This window comes from Cydia splendana, chromosome 20 (genome assembly GCF_910591565.1).
Source record: "Cydia splendana chromosome 20, ilCydSple1.2, whole genome shotgun sequence".
NCBI classification, from domain to species: domain Eukaryota; kingdom Metazoa; phylum Arthropoda; class Insecta; order Lepidoptera; family Tortricidae; genus Cydia; species Cydia splendana.
This window is the reverse complement of record NC_085979.1, coordinates 11147504-11170193: the sequence shown is the minus strand read 5'-3', so window position 1 is coordinate 11170193 and position 22690 is coordinate 11147504. Positions and strand designations below refer to the sequence as shown.

The window sequence follows — 22690 nt, the reverse complement described above, 5'->3', positions numbered from 1 at the left end:
GGTAGGCCGAGGTTTGAAGCATGATGTGATTTTAAACTTTTTTATGGACTTAATGACATAGGTTACATTTGTAATCGGCTTCTTAAATATTAAAATTAGGTAATTATTTTATTATGAACATCGCTTTAAAGTCTATGTTTAAATGCCACAGATGTCAGTAACATAATACGCTTAATTGCTTATGTCATAACCTCATAACCGTTACCAGATAACAGCTAACCTGTGTCTGCTTAGATTAGTAAACATATGTTAAAATGCTCATTATGAGTGTGCTACTAGTATCGGGTATCTGTATAATTAGTACTAAAATCCATGTATGATGTGTCATATTACCAACTTTTGTCGCTGTAGGAAATATCGTTAATACATTTGCGTTGATTTGCGAAGAAATTAATTGTTGGTACGGTGCATTGGGGTAACTTCGACAACGGGATAGTTTTGAAAATAGCAAATACAAATCTAACTAGAAGCACTTTGTGCTGTAGCAACAGTTAACTAGTGACTCTGTGAGCTGTAGACCTCGCGAGCATAGCTTATTGGGACCGTGCACGATGACAGCGGTTTGATCAATCAACAATACGAAATTTTTAATTTATTAAAAGAAAATACGAAGTTTAAGTGAAAAAAAAAAACAAAAAGTTATGCCTTACTGGGGATCGAACCCAGACTTTCTGTGTGCAAACAATAAAAGCGAATGTTTGCAAAACGCGCCATGATAGTTCTTAGCTAAGCTGACGAAATTCAGCTACTCATTCTCGAGTAAAAACTAAATATGTATCTAAATACTGCCTAAACCAGCAATACAATTTTTCTGCATTTTTTGCCATTTACTATGTAAATATGTCTCAAAAAGAAAATACTCTTATATCGATACGACTATTTGCTTAAGGGCGAGGTATCACGACTCTTCCATTTTTGAAAATTTCCAAAAACCGGATCGACAAAAATATTTTATTTACTCATAGAATCTGGTCACAATATTTCACGAGAATCGGCTGAGAATTGTGACCTGTAGAGGAGAACATCCGGACATACAAAAGCAAAATGCCCGAGTCAAAACGTAGACCTTCGCTACGCTTCGGCCAATAAGATGATTTAATAAGCGTTGTAGTATGTCAAAGAATAAAATGCTTCTGGTTTACCAGATATTAGCTATTTTCAAAATTAATCCGCTTTCGAAGTTACCCAATATACCTTATTTAGATTTCCAATCGGCATTATAGGCAATGGAATAGAAATGAAACAAACCTACGTATCTCAAATGTAAAAAAGTACAGTAGAAGTTCTCTAAGTACCTACCTAATTAAAAATATTACCACCAAGGTATGGTTTGTCTTTTTAAAACGGCTTCAAACTTTAGAGGATCAAATTCTCATAAATTGTCATCCAATTATGACAAAATCTTGGCAAGTTTCACCGTAAAATTGTCATGGTGAATTCACAAAAGTCCCATGACATCATCTTGTGTAATATATTGACTTTAATACACGCCGTTGTGACTGGTCATTTTAATATAGATGTCCATAAATATGTATACAACTTTCTACCTTATTTGAACGACTTAAGGTGAAGAAATATTTATGACCTTTTCGCTTTTTTAAACTGACGCAATAGAGAAGTCGCGATATCGTAATATTTGTGAGAAAAGTAATAAAAATCGTTTACCTAGGTAATTTTAAATTTATTTGGATCGAAGCATCTTAAAAAAATTGTTCAATATCAGTAGTACCTATGTTGTTTGTATATTTGTTTTTATTAAGCAAATAAAAGATAATAAGTAGTATTTGTAAGTAAGAGATATATATTTAATTAAATATTTATACCAGTATCGTTTTATGTACCAACAATATTTAGGTACAATTATTTTGCTTGATAACGGTACATAAATAAGTATAATACCTGTACACCGTGTTTTTATTGAATTCCGTTAACTTCGGGGTATGGTTAAGTACGTTTAAGAAAACTAAATGGCATAGTTAATTTAAAAAAAAAAAATATTTTTTGCTTTTTTTTTCAGAAAAATTAATATTAAAAAGTAATTAAATGTAGCATATAGCGTTGTGGTAACACGGGCATTACATTTAACTAAACCAAACAATTGAAATCTGTGTCATATCAATGTCAATTCGAACATCGATCGACCGAGATTTTACTTAAGTTTAGTAGCAAATGTATGAACTCATTCTAAACACTAATCAATATGTAAACCGGCCTTAAGGCAAGTGTACAAGCTTGTAGAGGCCTTATGGGAAAAAAATAAAATATTGATTATCTTCGAAATGGAGTTAATTAGAATATCGGTGTCTTTGGGAAAGTTACTTGATTTAAGCTCAGGTATGCACCCTTGAAATTAACGGAAATCAAAAAAAACACGGTGTATAAAGTAGTAAGTCTATAGTAAATATTAATTTTCGGAATTATTTCGTTTTCAAAGTGACCCCAATGTACCTTATATTTTTACTGGAACACTGACACTTCTGTAATGTAATCAATTACAAAATTATAAAAGTGTCACAAGCGCACCGTTGAGCAAAACAGTCACATAAAAATAAATTATACACCTTCCACGCCTTCCGTTTTGGTATCCTACTTACCTACCTACTTGGCTGGCTTCAAGTGAATTGGTTAGTCGGTTAACAAGATAAGTGCTTAATAAATAAAATCAACAAACTTCATGACATCTCATAAATACCAAAAGAAAACTATAAATTACCAATATTGCCAAGTAATACTAGTTAGTAGCATTGATAATATTTGATGTATGTAAACATAGGTCAAACATAAGGCAAACACAGGTCTGTGGTGTGTGTGAATTTTGTTAAAAAAAGACGTATTTAAGTACAAAAATTATACATCAATGAGTCAGTAATACTGACCCAATGGCCGTTACAATATAACCACGAGGCTAGTACAGTCAGCAGCAGAAGTTGCTAAGCGGGTGAGGTCTTCAAAATTACCTTGACACGCTCTTATTCTCTTAACAATAAAGTCGCGTCAAGATCATTTTGAACACATCGCCTGCTTAGCAACTTCTGCTGCTGACTGTACGATATTATTATAATGTTATTCCGCCTAAGTGTATGGAATTAGGCAGTAAGTGAGCGCGAGACGAATATTAAACTGAATACCGTGAAATGGTTCACTCACCTCATGGCTTAGCGGACAACGAAATACAGTAGATCATTTTCAAAGAAATTGACTTGATGTACCAATACCTGTCCAAAATGTAATCCTTTAACGGTCCAGATAAAAAAAAAACAACGGGTTGCACTCCGGGAGTGCCGGCGAAGTGAAAACTCAATGACATTTTAACAGTTTTTCGATCATGTCACGTGTCCGTCTTACGTCTTACGGTCACGTGACCTGTCGCGAGTTTAACATTTTTTCTCCATCACAAAAAGTGCACAGCGCCGCTAAAGAAGTTTTCGCTTCAAAATACACGATTCAAGCCTCTTCGCCTCTTTTAAGTCCTAAAAATTGTGCATTAAGAATAAAACTAGTAGTTCGCCCCGAAGTGAGAACTCGCGGTTCGCCAAAAAGTTAGAGCAATTGAATGCACCTACTTAGTCGGCAAAGGATCGAAAACCGCATGTGATTTATTGCAAGGTCTTTGGAGCCCTTAACTAATAGATTTAAGCAAGATTTAAGTCACAATACCATAGATTAAAATAAACTGTATCTGTGGTAAGCTATTATCTTTCTTGTCAAATGTCAAATACCTATACTATGTTTATTTTTATCTTGTTAACTATTTAGAAATGGTAAATTTAAAGGCAATATTATAAACGTGTAAGCCGAGCACTTTCATTTGATACCAAACTCGACCATATTTTCTTGCAAATAAGATGACCAGAAAAGCAAGACCCCTCACAAATAGCTTTCTAGCCTTTTATGCTCTTCTAGCTCAATAACACCTTAATCGAGCCTGCTCATAATTTAATAACTAAAATATAATGCCCTCAACTACACGTTTACCCAATTTCATTTAAATTAAAACAAATTTACTTAAGTTCTTGAGTATCAAACTATCCTCTGATAGTTCAGCTTAAAAACATCGAAATGCCGGGACGTGCCCCTAGCCAGCCGCGTGTCCCAAGTCGAATGTAAGAACTTCGTTCGCTTCGCTCGCTCGTTCGATAACAAAAAACTGCCGTATAATATCTACTTGTGCCCTATAAAAGAAAACGTTAGCTTATTAATAAGTAGCTTTGGCACGTGACTTCGTCCGCTTGAAGCACGGTAATCGTAATCACATAATAAACTTTCAACCCTAGTTCTACGACCAAAAAATTATACATTTTAAAATACCGTTTTACAGTGGGCCGTGGACCTCTCAACTCTCAAGTTTAAGATTGATTTAGAATGTACCGTAAAATGGGGTGAGTAGGGACGAAATTTAAGTTCAAACCTGGATAAAAGTTTATTTTTATATGTGGCACATTGATTTATATACAAAAAAAGTGTTCCGGATGTATGAATTTTAGTTTGTCAATGATAATTTGTTGTTTCATTTCATAACTTTAGAGATAAACACGAAATAGTAGGAAATACCAGCTCACCCCGTACTTGGGGTGACGAGGGATTTCCTACTAAGGTGAGTTTTGAAAATTGTTGGATTGACACTTTGGGATTATGAACATTATATGTAATAGCTTGATTTGTTATTACAATATATAATTTACGTAGCAGTAGCCTGTAAAAACCAACTCACCCCTCTGTCATCCCTCGTCACCCCATTCATAACCCAACTGCCCTCGTAATCCCTACTCACCTCATTTGACGGTACATTGCCTGTAAATAGATTAGTATGTAGGTAGGTACTGCTTTAGTGCTGAGGTGTAATGTTAAATATGTTATATTATATATCTAAAAAAACCTACACGAAACCAGGTTTGTTTAACTGACATGTTGCATCTTTCTCGACTGCGTAAATAATTCGATATTGACCACAGATTAATCTGTGACAGAGAACACATTGAAATAATTTAACGCGGTTTTATTGCGAGATGATAAATTTAAACAGGACTCCGAAACAGTAAGTGAGAGGTCATTAAAGTATACACGTGTATATTATTTATGACAATAATCTGTGTTTTTTCCTTATTTGGTTCGTGGAATAAAATTGATGGATGTAATAAATATGCTAAGTTGCGTAGCGAAATTCTGATGAATGGTATCGATCACCTACAGCTTAAACTAGGTGAGATAGTGATGTCATCGGCCATTCGAAATGTAAATATCTGGTATATAGAGAAAAAAATATACTATTTCGGACTAGCATCGAGTTGTCAATCTTGGGTTTTTATATAGGTCGCAATTAAGAATATCGTTCTACTAAGCAATGTAGGTATAGTTAGCAATCAAAGAGAAATAACCCTCTACAAAAAATACTTATGTACAGCAAGCTTGCACATCCCAATTTCTTGAATACATGCCTGTATCTGTCTTGTTATCTGTTTTTCCATCGGAAAATAGTTTCAAAAGTGCGTTCTATCAATTATTATACCTAATACCTTTAAATATAGCTTTTCCAAATTTAACTGGGTAATACCAAGAATACAATACTTGCAATGATTGTGTATTCTTTGTAATTCGAAAAATATGGCATCGCTTTCTGGGGAAAAATACACATATGACTTCTAACTAACCTCATTGTCCGTGTGTTTACGCGAAATTATAAATATTTTTAATGGAGCCATATAATTATGTTTTAGAACGCTTTTGTATCGAAATTTTATTGCATTTAAGTTGTCAACGGTAGGGTAATAAATTAGTATTCATGAATTATTATAAGCTTTAATTTTATACAAAATAGGGAAAATCATTTTATATTTATTTTTAATTCGAACAATAAACGACACCAAGAAATCTAATATAGACGCGAAAAGATACTTAACCAAACAAAAGTACCTACCAAATAAATACATTTATAAGGTGTAAATTCCGATGGCATCTAAAAGAGCTGTATTGGGTGCGAAATTGATTTCAGCTACCCAAAAGTTCATCATGTACCTTTATTTTTTTATATTCCCTTATTTATGCAAAAATGTATGTTTGTCCGATAAAAACTTTTGTGAATTGATCAATCAGTTCTTGAGGTTCTTTTTTTACGGGAAGTTGTTTTTATTATGTAAGAATTAAAAATCTCACATGCGCTCATAATCTTGGCGTGTAAAATACATTTTTGTAGTTAACATTAATCATTAAAAGGCTTAAAAGTGTATAGCACTTTTATTGAAATTGATTTCATATTGAAATTAGACTTAGACCTTAGTTTAAATTGAACACGTAAATACCACGTGCGCGGGATCAGATTAAGGTCACAATGTCAAGTCGAACAGTTTAATACCAGGGGCCGATTCTGTTTAGACAATTTAATATGCTCTTCATCTTATTTTGATGCGACCTTGAGTCAGAGAGGGTCGCTAACGCTAATTGATGCCTACTATAAGGGTGGATCCAGACGAGCGTAATTTCGTGAGTTTTAAGCTGCTTAATTTCTGCTGCAGAAAATGTAATGTAGGTAGGTATGTCGACTGACAACTCATTTTGTGTCGCATGATGAAACGGGATGCAATAGAAATTAAGCAACCGTAATTACGCGACCCACAACTCAAAAAATTACACTCGTCTGGCTTTACCCTAAATGCGATGGTGTCGTCTCATAAGGCATTACGCTTTCTTATTGATGCGCATGAGATGCTTGATGGCACAACTCAATATCGTATCAAATAAGATGAAGACCATATCAAAAAGTTATACAGAATCGGCCAGTCTGTAAATTAGATAATAAATAAGTTACATGATCCGAATTCCATTAACTTGTGCTTAACCGGTTGCCAGTCATTTACATATTAATTTGAACTAATTAACACTTTTATTTATTAAGTAAGATTGAGCACGTTTGGGCGGAATTGTTGACGAGGTCGTGTAAGAATAAATAGGTCACTTAGTTTTATTTTTCCGCATTTAAATTAAATTTAGCCAGTAAAGTAAATAAATAATAGTTTAGTTTAATAATCAGTTAATTAATAAGCCACATGGGGCTTACAACAAGCTTTCATTATTACTAGAAACTTATCTACGTAGAAGCTTATCAATCTGGATAAGCCCGTCTGTCAGCTAAGGCCGTCTACAAGCTGTTTCCTCGCTACTAACTTTGCGTTTGTACACATCTCCACTTACAAAATTACATGGTGGTTAAATTACATGGCGTCTTTTCATCTAAGGGCCACTTGCACTATTAACTAACCCGGGGTTAACCGGTTAAACCTGGAGTTACCATGGTTGCCAGTATAATTTGACACTGGGTTAACGGTTTCCGGTTAACCCCGGGTTAGTGGGTTGGTGCAAGTGGCGCTAAGTGGGAATTATATTATGAAACGAAGACATTGTGTCCGACAAATCAAGCTAATGTATTTGACCTTTAAACTTAAAGTACAGAAATTCTCAAACCTGTCAATAGACGGGAAATTGAAGCTATTAATAATAGGTGAATCATTGATCGACGAGAAACCGATACTCGTTTAGAAACGATAGTATTTATTAACAAGGTTCCATGAAGATGTGATTTTTATGAGCCGTTTGCGAATCCTGGGTTACATTTTACAAGGAGTTGGAACTGTTGGAAGGCATCGTCTGTAGCTGAATAAGTTTTTTTAAATATGTCAAATTGTTAGCTAAAGCTCCATGGATTAATTGATTGTTAGCAAGTTATTGTGTAAAAATAATTTTACAGATATGTTATTTGCGGAAAAAATCCAAGAAAAAGGATTAATCAGAAATTTGAAATTTCACAAAATAGTCCCATTTCGGAATTGCTAGGAATAACTTTGTTTCAAATTCACAAAATATAGACTTTTCTAAAAATTGTCTATGGACATTGACTTTAAAATGTTATTAGCAGCAATTTAGGTGACTGGATCTTTTCTTAACCTCTCTTGTCCTCTGAATTTATTTATTTTATTTTACTATAAATAATTACATAACTACTCGTATTTAGTCAAAGCCTCTGAATTAAAATTAAAATACCTTGTCGAAGTATGTCTAATTTTGAAAGTTCTTCCGTCTCAGGAATATGGTCGATCCTTGCGATGTATACCCAAAGGTCAAAGTTACCCTAGATAGACTTCTCAGAATTAATTAGTGCATTGTGTGATTAATGGTTCAGGTCCGGCCTCGAACCCTGAACACTTCCTCGTGCTGACGTCGAAGGTCGAGGGAAAGGAGAGAAGGCGTGCTCTTTGGCAGATTTGGGTTGTAGATCTGAGAGATTGTAATCGATAAGTTCAATACCCGATTGACATTGGAAGATAATTATAAACGGAAATAGATGTCATATATTAAAGAAAAAGTGAATAGCCCTCCAGTGGCTTAGAGTTGGTCAAAGACGCCTAGTCTTATTAAGATGGCATATAGTCGAGAAATTGGGACCGGTTCCGCCGTGGCGGGGTGGCCTAGGGGTTCAAGGCGTTAGCCCGGATTGCTAAAGACGCTGGTTCGAATCCGGCCTTCACCACTGGAGGGCTTCGTCACTTTTTCTTTAATATACGACATCTATTTCCGTTTATAATTTATATATAGTTAGTGTGACTACTTAAAAAAAGACAAATCAAAATATTTAATAAAATAATTTGATTTGTTCCCAAAGTTGTGTATTGGAAGATAATGTTTATTCGAGTACGAGCATGAGTAAGTATGAATACAATGGCTATTTTGAGCTTTAATGCCAGGATCGCACGTACCGAGTAGAGTGGCGAGACAGTAAAACGAAGTATGAAATTGTTACTCGGCCGAGTAAAAATTCCATACTTACTTTGTTTTACTGTCTCGCCACTCTACTCGGTACGTGTACCGAGCCCATAACGGTTCCACGGATACGTACAATACTACCTATTATTGGATGAAATTATAACAACAGCGAATTCATGCTTTTGTCTATGCAAGCGAGTCCATAGACAATATAATATTATCTCAACGTTCTTGAAATACCTCACGAATGTTAAATCAATTTTAGCGCCGATGCCCGTACGTTACGCAGTTACTTTCATAAATCTTATTCCAAAGTCATAAGCTCCATCGATGGTTAACCCTGTGACCGTCAAAGACGTCAAATGTCGCGCAAGGCTACAGTCCAATATTAACCTTCGTGCATTACGGTAAGGTACACCATGACATGACGCCGCGCACGATGGGTGTGGCGTTCAAAGGGTTAAGACTGTTGTTATTAGGTCCACTGTCCACACATTTAACTGATAATTCTTAAACCCTATTCCAAAGCACTAAGGTCCAACATTATTAATAGTTGCTGTTACCGCGTTACGCAAAACCGCGTTCGCAGCGATCTTGGTACGGATAAACCATTGTGAGTCACGTGGTGACAGCCTTTGAGTCGCCGACGTCGTGTTCGGGTTGCAGTATCGGGTGACTAATGTACTGTTGTAGTATTTTTCGTTGCAAGATCAGGCGGTATGAACGTACATGATATCAATCTCATGGCTTTCAAATGCACGCTATTAAATACATATTTAGATTCAAAATCATTACTTACTCGTAAAAGTTAATTTAACCAAAAATTACAAAACAACTCAAAATTTGCAGCAAATTACTTTGCAACGCTTGTGGATAAAATGCAACTCAGTTTTAGGAGAATAAAGAGTCTTTACGAGCAATTGTGTTGAAAAACCAATTATACCTAAGAAGCATTGCTGACGTATAATCCCTGAATACCATCTTCGCTCTATCTTGGTTTGTCATAAAATTCATAAACAGTGTGATTTTGATCAAGAAATTTATGTCAACTGGGAGTGACTGGGATCCTATTGGATTCGTTTTGGCATAGGAATGTGTCCGCTTGTGATAAGTCGCCTTTTAAGTGATCTGTCAAATGTTTGCCATTCATCGTCAATCAAGCTAAAGATAGATTAATTGGGCAAGTGGCCATGATATGGTTCACGCTTTCAAGTCGAATAATTGCCCCTTACTATAATTACTGGTCTGACAATATTAACGCCTTATTACTTAAGAGTTAAGACAATATAATCTCCAATAAAATATAGTGTACAATTTCTTATCAAGTAAACTTGAGTTAAGTATTCTCACTCAATTGTAGATATCAATAAAACCTCTACCTACCTACTCCAAGTCACTGCCAATCTCAATGCCACTATGACTCAATTCCCGTCAAACCACATAATGCCTAGAACAACAGACGTAGCAATTAATGACCAAGAATTGCCCCCTCACGTTCTATATAAGCGCATATCGAAAGTTGCCCGTGAGGTTTCACAGGAAATACAACTAGCAACACAAGTTCAAATTATCTGTAAGACTCCATCAATATTTACGCGCCTACGCCCTTGAAATAGAGATCGTGATTGTGGCATTGAAAATATGTGTCGCCGGCTGTTCACTTGCGTTGGCAACGAATGAGAGAAAATTCGCTATCGGCTACTGGTATTCTGCAGGTTCTGTGATAGATGGCAAGGTTGTATCTTTATAAACGTGTTCGTTAGGTATAAGACCTGTGTACCTATTCTAAACAGTATTTCTTTGAGAGATTCAAATACTACGACCGCAATTAATTTAAGAGATTTTAAAATTTGCCTTTCTTGGGTAATAAACTGCAAAATAGACCGTTTTGCAGCAACCAAGAGCGAAATTCTAAAATTAAGTATTCTTTAGAACTAAAATACCAACTCCCGCTTAACAAGTTTCACAAACCTTCAAATGAAATCAAGCTTGGCCATAAAGAAGCGAGCATTAACCCTTCGGGTTTGCCACTCAGATAAAAACAAGGAAAGGCTTAGGGCCTTGGCGGAATCAGGTATTTTAATGTGCTCTTAAGAAAGTATTAAAATTTTAATGACGCACTGTGTACATAAGTTTTTTTGTGTTTATTTTGAATGGAATCCAACGCGTGCCGACTTGGGCAACAAAACATAAGTGATACCAGATTAGCAAAGACATTCCATTAAGACCAGTCTGCTCATTTGTGTATGTTAAATATGTAAATACTTGTAGATAAAGGCATTAATGCATAGAAATGCGCGCGTACTCTAACTTTACTGCAGAAATGTGTTGTAGGTAACCTACCAACTGTTAGCTATTAGCGATAGCAGTCTTTAGAAAGGTATCGACGTTTTTATTTTCATTTTTGAGTTCCCTAACTCCTCACCCTCTAGACTCAACCTAGTCACGTTTCAAATAAAAAACTGTAAAACTGTAATATCGGAAATCTATTTAATGAAAATTTGGTCAACAATAGTCAAAATTTTGGACCATAGATAACAAATTAACACAATAGGGCCCTCCTATACTTACGACGTCTCTTCTATCACTCCAAAAGTTGGTATGTACAATCAGCAACACTCTTAACTATCCATCGATGGACTTTATGCCTTTTGTAATAAGGTTTACGAACTGTCAGTTAACAGTGTGGGCGGTGGTATGTATTTGTAAAGTATTTGGTGCGCAATAAGTTTGTGATGTTTTCTTTCTTCTTGTATCTTATCACATTCTTTATCTCTCTCGCAGAAGCTCTTTGTCCCAGTGTCAGGAGTTTGGCGACATCAACACGGGACCAATGACCCCCGCAAACCCTAAGGTCCTCGCCCGCTAATGTTTTCCTCAAATAGCAGAGTCGTAACTACAAAGTAAATTTGAAATATTGCGATAAAATTAGCATGGGTTGTGGAATTTTCTGTTTGGGTAGTTTAGATGTTTTGACGAAAGAATATTTAACGTAAAATTGATAAAGGCAATGATTAATTTGAGTAGTTTAAAAAAAGGGGTATTAAGGGTTCTCGAGCAATGCACAAGTGGCTCTTCCGATGTTGCTTATGACCATGGGCGACGGTGACCGCTTTCCATCAAGCCGGTCGTCTGCTCGTTTGCTGATTATCACTAAAAACACAGTAATGCTTATCTAGTCAGTGCAGAGTTAGCTTTTAACTTTAGATGGGCTCTAGAACTATAAGTGCTACTTGCATCATCCACTAACCCGGGGTTAACCGGTTAAACCGTTAACTCAGTGTCAAATTGTACTGGCAACCATGTTAACTCCAGGTTTAACCGGTTAACCCCGGGTTATTGGGATTGCGCAAGTGGCCCTAAGACAACTTTTACTTGAACAACTCTCTTAATAAAACTCCTATTCGACATGGTGACATCGGGCCCTTCCACAATCTGCGAGAAGTTACACTTTTCCCGAATTAAAGTGTAATAAAACTTTTACCGGCAATTTCATGCGGACGGTCATCTGGCTCAGATGTTAATGTCTGTGATGACAGAAGGTTTCACTTCGCGTTCGATTGTTTTAGACGACTGTTGAGAATGGTTGTTATGTTTTCGGGTACCTTCCTATAAAATGTATGGAGACTATCGAGCTTTTAGTGACTTTGTAAAGAAATCTAGTAATTATGTCGTTCGCAGAGTAATTTGAGGGGATGCTAAAGCGAGGTGGTGGTTTCAATAATGTCGTACCTACAGCTGCGATCGTGGCCCACATAAATGGTCTCGCCGGAAGATCAGCACCGACTCTCGGGTCAGCATTATGCTGAGGCGAGCCCATTTCGTGGTAAACAATATGTAATTATGTATGTCTTAAACCTTATCATATTACTTTTGTATGTAAACTAAGTTTATCACGTAAAATAAATGATTTATTTATTTATAATAGCTTTCTGGCAAAAAATATTGCTCTTTTTCTCAGCTGTACCTGCGCAATCAAAATTAAAAACTTTTCGACTCTACTTTTATAAATCCGAAATATATTAGGTAACATTATTTTGCATAGTTTCTTTAACCATAATCTGTCTTTGCTTAAAAATTTGGTTAATATAGGTACCTAAATACTCAGGAATTCAGGCACCTAAATGGTTTACCTACATTTTGTTCTTTATAAAGCCCGTAGAGATTCAGGAGGCCAGGGGTCCAAGTTTGCTGTCTCGACAAGCTGTGGAACTCCAAAACACTCTCATTAATTATGCATACAATGTTGCAGTCTTGCAGGGCGAAATTATCCAAAGGATTATGTTTCACGGTGTGCTCTTAGCCTCTTACACATCGTCTGAACGAACAACCATTACTAATAGGGCAGTTTAATGAAATCTAAACTGTAGATAGCCGTACTTAAGGTCTAAAATGCTTTGGGTGTTTATCGCCAAAAGTGTGAAATATTTTATGATATTGCTGCAACGCATGTAAGGTTTTTGTGCAAAAAGTAACTTATCATGTTTCTAAGTGTTATGGGCAGCGTAAATTAGCATTCGTTTTTCGAATGAAATGCATCGTTTTCAATTTGTCTGGCAATAGTGGTGTTACTTAATATTTTTTTGGTTCACCGCTGACTCTGAATGAACTATGTACCTACTCATGGTTGTATCATGACAATACTTGAAAATCGAATGTCAAATTATATGTCTTCCCCAAGAAATCATCAATTTCCTAAAACCTAAATAGCAAATTGCGGCTATTTGCTTGATTAGACTAACCATAAAAACTTACCTAGCTATACTTAATATTGCTAATATTGTAAACGAAAATTACATTCGGACGGCGAGATGCAGCGTTCGATGTTATAGGGTGCCTAGCCAAGATGCCAATCGCTCGCTCCGTAGCGAACGAAAGGGTAATCTCTCTATCACTCTTCCCTATTAGTGCGACAGGGACATTAGCGTATCGTTCGCTGGGGAGCGTAAACGATTGGTTTGGCTAGGTACCCTGAGGGCCTACCGCAAACCACATTCGACGTGTTGTCTCCCTGTCACACTTACGTACAAATTTACAAGTGCCACAGAGAGGCAATACGTCGAAACCCTCTGTTTATCCCATCACCCGCGTCGACGCTTCCAACAGTAATATTGGTGCAGTCGTCATCCAAATGCAACTTTTAGGGCCTCTTGCACCATCCCACTAGCCCGGAGTTAAGCGGTTAAACCGTAAACCCAGTGTTAAATTGTACTGGTAACCATGGTAACTCCAGGTTTAACCGGTTAACCCCGGGTTAGTGAATGCTGCAAGTGGCCCTTAGAGAACATAGCTGTGAGTGTTACGCGTAGTTGCGGTGCGGTTAAAGAAAGCTGACCGCCATGTGGGTCGCGGTTTCATATTACACCAGGAAATTATACGCTTGCGAAAGGGACGATGTGCCTTATTATTTAGCCCTCTGGATGTTACTTTTAGTTTAAATTTCAAATCGAACGTCAAAAATGCCTCAATTCAGGATAACTCAGCACCCACTTGGCGAGTTCACGGTAACTGTGAAGTCGGCAGTCAAAATCCACAGAATGTCACAAATCCGAATATTATTCATTTATATACAACATGTCCTTCATTGTGAAATAAACTATAATTAGTATAATATCTATTTATTTAGTGACTGAATTTTCATATTGTGTACCTACACTCAGGTCCAAAACTGTCCCAATAGTAGTAATCTTAGTAGACAATGTGGAATAGTTTTATAGAGGCTGAATTTCGTAGTTATGTATTTGGAGTTTCCATAGGAGGAACAAGAAATGTGTTTATTTCTACTTTCCCATTCTAAATTACAAGATAACCGTAAATTCCAAGTATATCATATGTTAGGCCGATTTGTAGGAAATTTTAAGGAGTACTGTTATGTATTAATCATGTGCCCCTCGCCTTGATCGACATCAACTTCTCCACATTCTACTAAGATAACTATTGGGATAGTTTTGCACCTAAGTGTATATTATACGAATATTCAATTATTAATGTTATGATTTTTTTTCTTTTACAGGTAAGGATATTCTCATCATTTCATAATATTACGAGAAGTCAACATAACGTGGTAAAGTAACTAATAAATTGTGGCATATAATTAAGGCAATGGTCAGTCAGTGGAACGTTAGTAAAAGGTGTTTCCTAGTGGTATAAATATGTCCAGTCGCCCTCAGATATATCGGAGCAGCCAAGCTGCTCAAAAATATCTGAGCACGCCATGCACTTTAACGTCTTGATAATAGAGGCTTTGGTCAGATATTTGTGACGACTGTCCCATCGCATTAATGTGCGATTCATTTGTACACAACTTATGACTGCGAGCTCCGAGAATTTTAGTATATTGTACCATTTAAGGCTGCGTTTCCACTGAGAAGATTTGAGGAGACGTGCGGGAATATACCAATAGCATTGGTTTTAAACCACATTAATAATAAATATTATAGGACATTATTACACAAATTGAATAAGTCCCACAGTAAGCTCAATAAGGCTTGTGTTGTGGGTACTAAGATAACGATATATATCATGTTTACATATTTATAAATACTTAAATACATAGAAAACACCCATGACTCAGGAACAAATATCTGTGTTCATCACACTAATAAATGCCCTTACCGGGATTCGAACCCAGAACCATCGGCTTCACAGGCAGGGTGACTAACCACTAGGCCAGACCGGTCGTCGACATTGCCTATTTCCTTCATCATATTCGGCTAGAACGCCAAATCTTACGTAATGTTTACTTACCATTATATCCAACGATACACATCTCAATCTCGATTTGTTTGCTTAGTCTGTGGCCTTCACCTTAACCATAGACAATACGGCCGGAATAGACGGTTCCTGTTTCCGCTTGTCAAACATATCAGCGGTTGTCAATGGCTTTCTTTTTTTTAATGTCCTTAAGAGGTGTGGCTGATTAGATCTAAAAACACTTGAGGTGGCGAAGTGGTATTGAAAAGAACAGCATTCCTTGATGAATTAACATTTACATAGCAAGGAACCTTCGATGCTCATATTTATTTAGTCTTGTTATTACAAAACGACTATATTCCCAATGAATTAGGGTTCAAATTTACATGACAGAGATGTATGAAATGACTTTTGCAGTAACAACTGTTCTTATTAAAAGCTTTAAATGTCAGAATGTAAATTTTACTAATAGTGAAGTTAATGGTTTAGCCTATAAGTGAAGCATTGTATATGTAGTATGTACAATCGCTATCAGATATATTGGAGCGACTAATGTATTCACAAATATATAAACAAAATCTGTATTATCAAGACGTTCAAATACGTATTCCGATATTTTTGAGCACCTTTGCCTCAATCTAATGGCGACTGTACTTACTTCCTTAGTAAGTATGTAAAGAGACCAAGATGCTATACAATAGAGGTGTGTTATTGCTGCCGGATCGCCCAATTTTTAGTCTGTAACGTACTTTAACTCCTCATGACTTAACCTCATGAAAAGGGCACGCCAAATTATCTAGCAACGTACGAATATATTTCACGCCCCGTCACTGCTTGGTGTATATACTAATTAATCCTAAAATAAACTACTACTTCAGATAAAGCTTAGAAGACTGCATAATGTGACAGAAGATACGTAATCAGAAACTTCATGCCTCCGATAGTCATCATGTAGTCATTTATAAAAATCGAACCATTACCAAAGTACGAGTCGTGCTTGATGCATTTTGTTCTTGCATGAACGAGAGTGGGATTTCGCTAATCTAATTCATTATAGAACCTACTTTTGGAGCTGTATTAGTGCCATCGGATATGTATTGTATCCCTAGGCATTAGACAAATCCGTACATCTAAAGGTCGGAAATGCACTTGTAATCCCTCTTGTGTTGCAGGTTTCCATGGGCGACGGTAATTGCTTACCAACAGGCGATTTGTCTGCTCCTTTGCCTCCTTTATCATAAAAAAAGACTGTGTTGCGATGATATTCATCACTTCTCCCATTTAACTACATCTTTTAACTGTATACATGGATAGCTTTTTGATAATAAGCTCTTTATTTAGCCCGATTAGTTTTTTTAGCAAACCAAGGTCATAGCAGTTTCAAAACACCATGTTATATATATATCTCATAAGCCTACAATCACAATGTCGAAAGTGTCGAAACTAACAAGCAATTATTTATTGCACGCTTATACAGAAGAAGTGTGCAACGTCGGTGTAGCATGTCTTTTAAACTGTTTATTGCAGAGAGTCGAAAATGGATAGAGATTTATTTTCTTAAAAAAACTAAAAGACTTTTGCGGGCTTGCAGTTGACCACAAAACGCTCAAAAGATAATTTGAACATACATACCATGTCAACTTAATAACAATTTTTCTGTAGAGATACCTACTTGTAGGATAGTCTAAGACAAAATTGACCCCCATAGCAAGTCGATTCCACAGGCGCACATATTCACTTACCTATCGGATATGAGTCATTCATAACTTGCCCTCGATAGGCTAGATGACAAGTTTTTATTAATGGTATCAGTTATCCAACGATTAGGTTTGTTTGACGATCAAATGTCTATATAGGACCCATTACATTAAAGTAATGCAAAAGTCAGAATTGACAGTAGTCTTGAAATATGGAAAGGCCGCACGGTTGCAGTGTAGATGTTTCTACACTTATTGTGACATTTACACCATTTTTGACATAAGAATAGACCTACACTTATTTATTTATTTTTAACCAAAAATGCTCTATATACGCAATTTTAAGTAGGTACACCTACTTTGTTTGTGTACAGTTTTATTTAGTTAGTGCTTAATTAGATCTAGGCCCTAATTTTTTTTCTGTGTCTTGCATCGAATTTATATTAAAATTTATATGCTTCAACTTTGTTTGTATGTAAATAATTTACATACATAAATTTGAGACGCTAAACCATAATAACGCAAAGTTTTCAAAAATAAAGTGATTTTCCGAACTTAGAATGCTCCCGGTGTTAAAATTTGAATATAAATGAACCGTCAAAATTTAACCATATCTTCGCGTAAAATGTGTATTTCAAAGATTAAAGTAAAGTGTAAAGTACATCGCGAACTTACGCCATAATCGTGGCAGCACTTTAATTAAAAAACATAATTTCTCTATGGTCGGTTAACCATAGACTATTCATAGACCAAACCGCAGCAAGAAGCGTTTTCAACGTATAATGGACCGTTTAAACACGTTTGCCCTTTACCCAGTAACACAAATCGTGACGTGCGTCGAATTGTCATTCGAAAACCGACTTTAGCGTACGTGGTTAGGATATATATTTGAACTGGCAAGTTTCGTACGTAGGTTTAGAAACATGACATTGGTTGGTACAAAGCGTGGCGCGAATCAGAAATCAGAATGAAGTTGGAGACATCGTTTCGGTTGGTTGCGTTTCGTTTTCCATGAATTGATTAGGATGTCCCTTTGTTTGCTAATTAAATTGTTAAGTGTGACAAGGAGAACGGGTTCAACGCATGTGCGTGAGCAGGACATGTATAATGTCATTTAGTATAACTGTTCGTAGCCCAATTCGAACGTACACTGACATCACAATGATATTTGAATCATGGTATTTAATTTGACAATGACAAGTCTGTTAAAAACAGCGTTTACTTACTTACTGTAGTTTTTTTTATGCGCCTATTTTAGTGGCTACTGCTGGGAAGATACTCTTTTTCTTCCCAGCGTTCACTAAAGTGCGCGTCCAAGTTAACATTCCAAAAAGAAACCTCAAAATGGTTTATTTGCAAATATAGGTAGTACATACATACGGTGATGGTTATCTTCCAACAAGTGGTGTCGCTATATTTGACCAATAGGCATTTATAAAACGTACATATGCAGAACGGATTTTAATTTTAAACATGAAGCATGTACAAGATTATAATAATTGCAAGACGTAAGTAGAGACTCTAAATTAGACCGAAAACAGAAACTAAACCAATAGGCTGCATTCCAGCATTGTCAAAACTAAATTACCTCCATTACAACGAGGTAAAGAGTAATAATCAGTCTGTCAAGTGTCAGCTGTCGGAAGCAGGAAGGAAGGGTTATGGTTGGTTATGACAGCGGTTGCGCAACCGCCATCTTTTAACGTGGATGTCGTGTACTGTGATAGGGACTGCAGGATCTGCCATCTTGTGGCCTAAATCGGAAACATAAACTAGATTTTGTCACGTACCCCTACTTCATGCACGCGAGGTACCTTACGCGTTGAAGATTCTGCCATCTTGTGGCGTAAATTTAAAACTTAAGTTTGACATTTGCGATTCGCGCCAATAAACTGTACTCTTGTGCTGCCACCTACAGTTCATGCATGCTCCCTATAAAGATATGACTGTGGGAAAGTAGGGGGTTGCCGTCCGAAGATATATTAACTAGCGAATTTTTAAATTAAAGGAAAACCTTAATAATTCACCGCTTCGGGAAATTATTTGAATTTGCGACCTTTAGTAATGCCGGTCGAATCGCTCTTAACTAACTGAGCTATAGTCTGACAAAAAAGAGTAGAAATTAAAAAGTGGCAATACTGTAGTGTCGCCCCTTTCAAACCAATTTATATAAGAAAACGGGACGACACTACAGTGTTGCCACTTTTAAATTTCTACTCTTTTTTGTCAGACTGTACCGAAGTTTACCGGAAGCTTTATAGGTACGCTTTAGAGAGGCGCATAGCGAAGAAATGTTCTTACACATATTATATCTTAACGACGACACTGGGTTTTCAAGTTATATTAAGAATTAACCAGTACAATGCGTAAACCCGTACTAAACTATTTTTAAACGTCATATTCTATATTGTTCTAGATATGTTAAGTTAGTTGGTGACGTCCACCTGCTTATACATTAGAATAGGACTCTGCTGACGCGATGGCGACTTCATAGCCTTCATATTTAACATAATATTGAATTTAAGTCTATTTTAAGCATCGGTTGTTGAACCGGACTTAAAAATCGCACCCATGTCACAACCGAAGTCACTTAAAGTTCAACATTTGACACCTTTTGACGCGCATCGGGATTATTTTTATATCAAGTTACTTAATATAATGCATCCTCAAATGGCCAAGGTGAGTTGATCGATTTTTGTACCACACCTAAAGGAAGAACATAATTTTATTTACGTTTTATCAATCATCGTTATCGTTCCACGTGGGCTGTAAAATGTATACTTAATTCCAAATATCTGGGAGATCGAGCTTTGCTCGGAAAACATATAAAAACTCATAAATCCGCGTTTTTCCAGAGATAAGACCTAGCTAGATCGATTTATCGCCCCCGAAAACCCCCATATAGCAAATTTCATTGAAATCGTTAGAGCCGTTTCCGAGATCCCCGAAATATATATATAAATAAATAAACATACCTGTGTTTATTAGCATGGTAGGAGGAAGTTTACGACAGGTAAGTATTATATAATCATTAGTAAAAACAATGTTGAAAACGACTGATCCTTTTCAGAGGAATAGTTCATGTCAAACAAATTATTTAAATAAATCTTTTCGTCGTAAATGTTCGTATCTGTCCCATCAACTCGTTTATCGCTACTTCTTAAGGGGCCCACTGATTAACAGTCCGCCGGACGGTATCGGCCAGTCAGTTGTTCGGAACTGTCAAAATTTTGTTCTAACTGACAGGCCGATACCGTCCGGCGGACTGTTAATCAGTGGGCCCCTTTATACATATAAAAATAAGTGTGACTTATTGTACCTAATTTGTTTATTATAAAAATGTCAAAGTTGTAAATTGTAACGTAGACATTTTCTTAAATTTTAAATTAATATTTTTGGGTTGAATTCCTTTTCTTATTTCGACGATTTTAACAATATCCCAAACTAACTCGATTGGTTGCACTTATTTGCATAATCTGTTGCATTCAGATGCACCTCTTTATGCTTATCTGTTGTCGGGGTTGTCATACGAGTAAAAATAATTAAAACTTGAGATATTTGGGTTGTCACTCCAGGAAAACTTTGTATGATTTAGATATGTTTTTTAGGTAAGAGAGAATTTAGATGTTAAATAAAACATAGGAATTACAGACTCCAAAAAGGGGGCTCTGAAATGAAACTTTATTAGATTTATTGGTAAAATATATTTCTTAGGCTCAGGAGTGAATTGTTAAATAAATCAGTCAGAATTTTCGTAGGATTTGTGTCTTCAAGGGATTGGCACCCTACTTTTGTTTTGGCCTTTTGTACTCAACATATGAGGAGGTCATTTTGAGATGACATGCACATTTGATGTGTGGACCCCTCCGGGGACGCACGCTCGCATGAGTACTATTTGTGGTGAGACCACACATTCGCCATGTTGGTCGAAATGCTGGAAGCAGCTCGAGTCCTTCGGTGTGCTCCACTGAGTAAGTACAAATGAAATTTAGGTGTGATCAACTCCACAATGGCGCGAAACGTTGTGGGTTCGTCCTTAACCAGGTTTTTGGTTCTTTACAGAGTTGACTCCTGCTCGAGGGTTGGGAGTGCTCCGCCAGAAGTCCTAACAGCTTCCAGTGCGGTGAGCTAAATTTCCAATTGTTTCATATTTTCTTTAGCGGCCATTAAGGCGTCGGCTAATGTATCCATTTCTCGGTTTACAGGAGCCGGGAGCTTGTGAATTTTTTTTGGAAGAGCTTTCGATTTCTTTTGGAATTCATTTGAAGATGTTTAGAAGTTGTAATATGGGGCTGTGGGATCTGTACCACGCCATCTGCAGCGGCCGGCTCCAACCAGGTTAGCGGCCAGCTTCCCGGGGAAAGGCGAGTTCGCTCCCCTCTGCTGCAGTTCCAGCAGCAGTTTTTGAGGTCGGTCTGTTGCATAACTTTTGAGTGGCATTCGCCACCAACTACAAATTTAAAATGGTTAATTATGATTTAATTTTATTCAGTTTGAAGTTTTGAAAGTTCTGGTGCATAAAATTTAGGTATTTCGAAATTTAGTTTTTAGTTTTTAATTAATGGGTGTAATCCCTTATAACTAGAACCTGTGAAGCGACCCAGCTTTACCACTGAGCATTTTACAGTAACTGATTAGGTTAATAAAGTTAATTAGTTATAAATTTTGTTTAATTGTTTCTCCTCCTAGCTTTCCTACAGCAAGACACCATTTAGTCTATTTAATTTAAATTTAATTTAATTTTATTTTGTTAACATGGCTGTTTCCATTTTCCACAAGCCGGAGCTTTTCATTTATTATTTTACCCCCTTACAAAACAGCCGTGTTACAATGGCGCCCAAGGATTTTCATGTTTCTAAATAATTACTTGCTGGAGGAAAAGCCTAGACTTATTTTTATGCACCAGAAAATCATTTTGTTTAACTCACCTTTTGTAGAGTATTTTGTTACATTGCAAAGATGTTTTAGGTATTGCATACCATAATTTGGGCATTTGCCTACATTTCTGTTGAATTTTGTGCACATTTACATGTAATTTTTTTCTGAAAACGAGTGAATTTTGTATGACACATTTTGAGGTTATAAAAATTTGCTGACTTGACAGATGTCAAAGCACATGTTGCATTTTTAGTCAATTTGGATACTATTTTGAAGTTTTGACACTAGTATTTCGTTTGGTTTCACATTTAACATTTTAATTTCAATTAAAAATAAAAATGTTGTATTTTATAACATAAAAAAAGAGAACACAATTTTGCCACTTGGGATCACATGTAATATTTGTATGTAGTTTAGAATCTCATATTTTAAGAGAAAGATTTGTGAATTTTAATAGAAACTTGTCACTTTATTATTTTTATATGTTTGCTGGAACTGCACTTTTTTCAATAGTTTGTATATAAATTTTGTAACTTTTTACACAGAGATTTGTTTTGTACAGTTAAGCCTAAAGGCATAGTAATTTCACCACATACCAAGTATTGTTAAGGAAAACAATAGTTAACACAATTAACATAATTTCATTTCATTTTATTACACAGCACATTTGT

The 22690-nt window shown here is 36.1% G+C and overlaps 1 protein-coding gene and 1 non-coding gene across 6 annotated transcripts in view; both read left to right on the top strand.

Annotated features, from left to right (window-relative positions):
* The window catches only part of LOC134800704 (A disintegrin and metalloproteinase with thrombospondin motifs like), a 204620-nt gene that overhangs the window by 99345 nt on the left and 82585 nt on the right, over positions 1–22690 (top strand). The gene's annotated exons all lie outside the window — the stretch shown is intronic.
* Positions 8446–8518, top strand: Trnas-gga (transfer RNA serine (anticodon GGA)). The gene has a single exon. It is a non-coding gene; the product is annotated as a tRNA-Ser (tRNA).